Below are 6,900 nucleotides of genomic sequence, written 5' to 3' on the forward strand. Positions count from 1 at the left end.
GTGTAGGAGTTATACCTGGACTGGCTGACTTGATTCTCCTTTCAATTGTTCGTCCTTTATCTGTGTTTTCAACAAGTGGTCTCTGTAGTACAACTAATGTGTATAGCACGCCGTACCATGAAGAACAGAGCAAAATTACACACGGGATTTATACATCTGCTGTGTGGGTAATTCTTGTATTCACATATTGCCGAGTGCTGATTGCGGCCAGAAGGGCCTCCACTGACAAATCCTCAGCAAAAAAGGCCCAAAGCACCATCCTGTTACATGGAATACAGCTTCTGCTGTCTATGATGTCTAACATTACTCCTGTTATAGACAAGATTTATGGCCAACTTGTTCCGACACTACGGTCAAAAATCACCTTTTTCAATTATCTTCTTACAAACTTATTACCACGACTGCTTAGCCCCCTTATTTATGGTGTTCGAGATAAACATTTTTTTAAATATATGAAAGGACTTCTTTCATGTAGATTATTTAATGTAAAAGTTGAATCAATCAAGCAGTGAGCTAAAAATATATCATCAAATAAGCATTATGTTAATACTCTACGCAGAAAATATTTTTAATAAGTGCCTTCCTCGCAATATTTTCGTGCTCATATTTATTTTGTAATTATAAGTTCTTGGGAAATTAGAATTTGGAAATGAGGTGTGACAAAGTGTTAAAAAATATCTGTAGCATTAAAAAATGTTTTACAAATGAACAAGCATTGTCTCACAAAAATAGAGTTGTTTTTTTCCAATTTGTGAAATTGTGTCTAACAATTTTCTTGCTTAATTTCTTATTTTACTGTATCACTTTTTTTCTCTCCATATTTTGGAAACATAAAAAAGTTGATTCATAATATGTTTTTCATTTGCAAATCAATTTTTATGTTTCAGACTAATGTTCTTTTACATGTTCTCTGTAACACTTAATGCCTTAATAAAATGTATATCTATCTATCTATCTATCTATCTATCGTATGTATATATATATATATACATATATATATATATACACAGTGGGTACGGAAAGTATTCAGACCCCCTTAAATTTTTCACTCTTTGTTATATTGCAGCCATTTGCTAAAATCATTTAAGTTAATTTTTTTTCCTCATTAATGTACACACAGCACCCCATATTGACAGAAAAACACAGAATTGTTGACATTTTTGCAGATTTATTAAAAAAGAAAAACTGAAATATCACATGGTCCTAAGTATTCAGACCCTTTGCTCAGTATTTAGTAGAAGCACCCTTTTGATCGAATACAGCCATGAGTCTTTTTGGGAAAGATGCAACAAGTTTTTCACACCTGGAGTTGGGGATCCTCTGCCATTCCTCCTTGCAGATCCTCTCCAGTTCTGTCAGGTTGGATGGTAAACGTTGGTGGACAGCCATTTTTAGGTCTCTCCAGAGATGCTCAATTGGGTTTAAGTCAGGGCTCTGGCTGGGCCATTCAAGAACAGTCACAGAGTTGCTGTGAAGCCACTCCTTCGTTATTTTAGCTGTGTGCTTAGGGTCATTGTCTTGTTGGAAGATAAACCTTCGGCCCAGTCTGAGGTCCTGAGCACTCTGGAGAAGGTTTTCATCCAGGATATCCCTGTACTTGGCCGCATTCATCTTTCCCTCAATTGCAACCAGTCGTCCTGTCCCTGCAGCTGAAAAACACCCCCACAGCATGATGCTGCCACCACCATGCTTCACTGTTGGGACTGTACTGGACAGGTGATGAGCAGTGCCTGGTTTTCTCCACACATACCGCTTAGAATTAAGGCCAAAAAGTTATATCTTGGTCTCATCAGACCAGAGAATCTTATTCAGGTGTTTTTTAGCAAACTCCATGCAGGCTTTCATGTGTCTTGCACTGAGGAGAGGCTTCCGTCGGGCCACTCTGCCATAAAGCCCCGACTGGTGGAGGGCTGCAGTGATGGTTGACTTTCTACAACTTTCTCCCATCTCCCAACTGCATCTCTGGAGCTCAGCCACAGTGATCTTTGGGTTCTTCTTTACCTCTCTCACCAAGGCTCTTCCCCCCCGATAGCTCAGTTTGGCCGGACGGCCAGCTCTAGGAAGGGTTCTGATCGTCCCAAACGTCTTCCATTTAAGGAATGGAGGCCACTGTGCTCTTGGGAACCTTAAGTGCAGCAGAAATTTTTTTGTAACCTTGGCCAGATCTGTGCCTTGCCACAATTCTGTCTCTGAGCTCTTCAGGCAGTTCCTTTGACCTCATAATTCTCATTTGCTCTGACATGCACTGTGAGCAGTAAGGTCTTATATAGACAGGTGTGTGGCTTTCCAAATCAAGTCCAATCAGTATAATCAAACACAGCTAGACTCAAATGAAGGTGTAGAACCATCTCAAGGATGATCAGAAGAAATAGACAGCACCTGAGTTAAATATATGAGTGTCACAGCAAAGGGTCTGAATACTTAGGACCATGTGATATTTCAGTTTTTCTTTTTTAATAAATCTGCAAAAATGTCAACAATTCTGTGTTTTTCTGTCAATATGGGGTGCTGTGTGTACATTAATGAGGAAAAAAAATTAACTTAAATGATTTTAGCAAATGGCTACAATATAACAAAGAGTGAAAAATTTAAGGGGGTCTGAATACTTTCCGTACCCACTGTATATAAAATGGTCAAATATTGAAATGGAAAGATGAATGCGGCCAATTACAGGGATATCCTGGACGAAAACCTTTTCCAGAGTGCTCAGGACCTCAGACTGGGCCGAAGGTTTATCTTCCAACAAGACAATGACCCTAAGCACACAGCTAAAATAATGAAGGAGTGGCTTCACAACAACTCTGTGACTGTTCTTGAATGGCCCAGCCAGTTCCCTGACTTAAACCCAATTGAGCATCTCTGGAGAGACCTAAAAATGGCTGTCCACCAACGTTTACCATCCAACCTGACAGAACTGGAGAGGATCTGCAAGGAGGAATGGCAGAGGATCCCCAAATCCAGATGTGAAAAACGTGTTGCATCTTTCCCAAAAAGACTCATGGCTGTATTAGATCAAAAGGGTGCTTCTACTAAATACTGAGCAAAGGGTCTGAATACTTAGGACCATGTGATATTTCAGTTTTTCTTTTTTAATAAATCTGCAAAAATGTCAACAATTCTGTGTTTTTCTGTCAATATGGGGTGCTGTGTGTACATTAATGAGGAAAAAAAATTAACTTAAATGATTTTAGCAAATGGCTGCAATATAACAAAGAGTGAAAAATTTAAGGGGGTCTGAATACTTTCCGTACCCACTGTATATATATATGTATACATGTGAATTAGCACTACCTTAATACCCTGATTTAATACACAATCACAATATACAATAAAGATTGTGGGCACTCTATACTACAAAAACAAAACAAATCCCTGTAATAGTCAAAATATTAACTTGTCGAATAAAAAAAATAAAAAAATGTCCTACCCTATTTACCTGTAGTGTCTCTGGGTGAGAATTCACATACCAAGTCCTTTACAAAACTCAATATTGGACTTAATACAATGGGAATATTAATCAAAATATTAAATTGTAATATTTTGAAAATTTTGAAAAATTTTATTTAGATTTAATTATCTCAATTTAATTTGGTGAGTATACCAAAATCTCTTGCTCGCTCTCTCACTCATGGCCTCTCTCTCCCTCCCTATTTCTTTGTTCAATTATGTCTGGTCGCTGGTCGCTTTACTTCTGGAGCCAAATTGACTAAGCAAACTGATAAGGTGATTTTGATCATTTTGTATTTTAATTTATAATAACTGATCTGTGTTGCATACTCCATAAAATGTATATCCTTTGTATTTCCATATCAGGGTAACACATGAAAAGATCTTTGGGATATCAACTTCTTGCTTGATGGATTTTGAAATCTTACAAGGAAAACAAGCCACAAAAAATTCCTGATATGATTTTGAGTCACTGAATTACATTACTGCTGTCATAGACAAGATTTCTGCTCAACATTTACTAGATGATCGGAAAAAAGTGACCATTCCTAATTATTTTCTAACAAACTTATTACCACGACTGCTTACCCCCCTGATTTATGGTGTTCGAGATGAACTTTTTTACAATCACATGAAAAGGCTTTTTGCATGTAAAATACTTCTTGTAAAGGTTGAATCAACCAAGCAGTGAGCAAAAAAAGGCTTTTTATCTTGCTGTTAATTGTTTTCTTTATTCACTCTCTGCTGAAAACTGCTGTTTTCAGTGAGTTCTTTATTATTAGACTTTTTTGGTAATACTTACATATGTTTAGTGTAATCATAAATTATTAAATGAAAAAAAAACGGATGGCATCATAATATAAATAATGGAAATACGTTTAAAAATGTGCAAATTCTGAATGCAAGTGTATTGTACTTAGATGAATGTTTTGCAACACTTGATGCAAATATCAAACTTGAGTCTATATGGCATAATTCCTGAAGCACGACTGGTAGAGTGTGTGGCTAGAAATGCCAACACAGATGATAATAAATGTAAATCTTGAATGCACTGTAATTTGCTTGGCATAAAATTGTATGTCAAATTAAATAATATAAATAAAAAGATATACGGCCATGCTGTCCTGCAACAAATAGACAAAATTACTGTTTGTTAGCTGTCAGTAACAATGAACTGAAGGCTACAAAACATAAATGATCATTAAATGTTTTTACACAATGTTTGACATAATGACTTCATACGTGAATTAAAATAAAACTCTGTAATTTAGGTCAATAAATTTCAGAGTGGCCAAACGCTCTCTTTCCCTCCCTTCCTTCTTTTTTCCTTTCTCTCTCAAGCTATTTTTTCTCACCCCTCAATTACATCTCAGATGAGCATATAAACTGCTCAGTTATGCCTGGAACCAAAACTTTCACTAAGCAAACTGAAAAAGTATGTTCACTCTTTCAACGATGTCTTAAATTTCGTTTTTATATTCCTCATAGCATATGCTTGTTAACATGCTAAATGTTTCTCCCTTTAATTTCCATTTCAGATTAAATAAATGGATAAATCTTCATGATAAAGAAGATTTGTATTTCAGCTTGATCAAGCTGATCAGCCATCAAGATCTTTGGAAGGAAACTACAGTCAACAAAACTACAACAACTACAGTCAAAAGTCTTTCTTCCAAAGAAAACGACTACCACTGAATTTTACACCAGTGCACAGGCACAATGAACTCAATTCAATGAAAAGAATTTGCCATTGGTTTTCTTGCAGTCATAATTATCTACATCATTGGAGTTTTCACATTCATATTATTTGTATTATACTAATATTAATGAATTGCAACACTTGGTGCAAACATTGAATTTAAGCCTGTGTCATAAAACCTGTAGCTGAACTCAGAGTACGTGTGCAACTAGCAATGCCATTTTCATGAGTTCACTACTTGTCATTGAACACCGATATTAATAAATGCAACTTTGGAAAATGTGCCTCTATGTAAATTTTTTGGCAAAAACTCCTAGATACAATTTGTTGCAGTTTCCAGCTGAAATGACCCCGGTGGCATTAAAACAAAGATAACATTTATTCTTTTAATGCTGTATACAGTAAATGAACATTACTCCATAGACATTTCTCTCATTGAGCAAAATCATAACTTCTTTGCTGGTCAATGAATCTTAACTTTTTTAACCTTAAACTCTATTTAGTAAACTATGAAATTATTTATTCAAACTTGTATATGTTATACTACAGAACATATTTCAACAGGGTTACATTTTTCACACAAATTATGATTACGGGGCAGATTTGATTCATAAAGACTTGTAAGATTTGTAAACTAATACATTGACAATTGCATCTCATAACCAGCTTCATATGTATGACTTTTCTGACATAGTAAACTTGTTTGGTAGCTCACCTGGTAAAGCATTGCACTTGTATTGTGTACAAGTCGCGTGAATCACGAATTACAATAAATAATCTCAAAGACTTGTAAAGCAAGCTAAAATGGCATTGTTGTTTCAGCAAATGTGTTTTTCTCCCTGATGTTTGCTAATGTTAACGCTGTTAGTAAGGTTTACAGTACACTCTCAGAAAAAAAGATACAAAAGCTGTCCCTGGGGCGGTACCCTTTTAAAAGGTACTAATATGTACCATTCGGGTAGTAATATGCACCTTTAATGTACTAATATGCACCCTTTAGGGTAACTATGGTACCTTTTGAAAGGGTCTCAGATCTAATAATAAATGTATTGAAATCTAAGAATAGATTCTGATATCTTTGTTGAATGGCTGGTAAATTAAAACTATAGAAGCCAAATTGCCTGCAATCAGCATGATAAATGTTGCCAGGTTCATGTTCTTCTGTTTTGGATAAAACTGAAGGTGCTTTTAGTGCCACTTTGTAAGTGTCATGAAACGTGCAAGAAGCAATGTAATATAATTTTGCAGAAAGGTCACCAAAGGCACATTTTTTCAATGAGCCTGGGTTGCGTTTTACACAACTTATGACAATGTGTAAATGAAAATAATACTACTAACCAAAAATCTGAACCAAATAAGTTTATCTTAGTCTTATCAGACCACAGGACATGGTTCCAGTAATCCATGTTCTTAGTCTGCTTGTCTTCAGCAAACTGTTTGCGGGCTTTCTTGTGTATCATCTTTAGAAGAGGCTTCCTTCTGGGACGACAGCCATGCAGACCAATTTGATGCAGTGTGCGGCGTATGGTCTGAGCACTGGCAGGCTGACCCCCCCACCCCTTTAACCTCTGCCGCAATGCTGGCAGCACTCATACATCTATTTCCCAAACACAACCTCTGGATATGACGCTGAGCACGTGTACTCAACTTCTTTGGTCGACCATGGCGAGGCCTGTTCTGAGTGGAACCTGTCCTGTTAAACCGCTGTATGGTCTTGTCCCCCGTGCTGCAGCTCAGTTTCAGGGTCTTGGCAA

Source organism: Sinocyclocheilus grahami, unplaced genomic scaffold, assembly GCF_001515645.1.
Source record: "Sinocyclocheilus grahami isolate Dianchi unplaced genomic scaffold, SAMN03320097.WGS_v1.1 scaffold94.1, whole genome shotgun sequence".
Lineage (NCBI taxonomy): Eukaryota > Metazoa > Chordata > Actinopteri > Cypriniformes > Cyprinidae > Sinocyclocheilus > Sinocyclocheilus grahami.